Source organism: Poecilia latipinna, unplaced genomic scaffold, assembly GCF_001443285.1.
Source record: "Poecilia latipinna isolate Pla-1442-1.1 unplaced genomic scaffold, P_latipinna-1.0 Scaffold1694, whole genome shotgun sequence".
In the NCBI taxonomy this organism is placed as follows: Eukaryota; Metazoa; Chordata; class Actinopteri; order Cyprinodontiformes; family Poeciliidae; genus Poecilia; species Poecilia latipinna.
Window position 1 is genome coordinate 67,670 of NW_015114310.1, and position 1,139 is coordinate 68,808.

Sequence of the window (1,139 nt, forward strand, 5' to 3'; positions counted from 1 at the left end):
TTTAGAAATACCTGCTAATGGTTAGTATGAAATATTTTTTTTTATCAATCTTTCATGTACTATTAGTTAATCAGAAAGAACATGACAAAGGAAAGACCAAACCCCAGGAGTTGCATCCATCGTCTTCCACTTTCAGGAGGAAAGCCCAGACATTTCTCTTCTCTGTGATATCATTCAGTTTATTCTAGGGGACCAGACTCTTTTTGACAAGAAGAAGGAGATCTGCTACTATTTGTTCCGTCCTGTTGATGTAGAGCAGGGGTACCCAAACTTCGGCCCGCCTCCACATTTGGTCCGACCCCCTGAATAATACCAGAGAGCGTTCAGATTTTTTTTTTCATTTATTGTATTTTCCGGTTTATATGTGGATTTTTCTTCAACCACCAGGGGGCTCTTTAGCTGTGGGTGTTTTGTTTTGCATGGCGCATTGCTGCCATCTGTTGGACTTTTAGGGAACTGCTTGACTTCTATATTTAATCAGTACGGTTGTTTGCTAGCGGTAGAGCAGATGAACACACGTGTCTGTTATGAACGCCGCATTCCAGGTTGAATTCTTCGAAGCGATGCCTGTAAGTAGCAACTAATACTTCAAAACGAGCCTTTATGTTAACATATGAGAAATTAATATGTTAAAGTTACATTCCCTCAATGGAATATATACTAGTCAGTCCCAGTGACCGTTTCACTCATGGGTTTTGCCCATGTGCTTTCTGGGTAAAAGTCAATCGAGAAATGCACCCCCCGCCCCCCAACAAACTCCCCCCCCCCCCCAGAGAAGGGAAAAATTATCTGGCCCTCACAGGAAAAAGTTTGGGGACCACTGATGTAGAGTAATTGGCTGAGCTTAGAAGTCATCACTGATAACTGGCAGTGGTGGAGAAAGTACTCAAAAAATGTACTTAAGTAAAAGTACAAATACACAGACAAAAATGTACTCAAGTAAAAGTACCACATTAACATTTAATTAAGTAAAAGTTAAAAATACTGGCTTTTAAAAATACTTAAGTATTAAAAGTAAAAGTACTTGCTGAATAATACCTAATCGTTAATATCATTAAGTGAACTGATCGTATTTAATTTTAATACATCAGTAATGTGCCATTTTAATGAACAATGCCACAGATAAAACATGCTTTCAT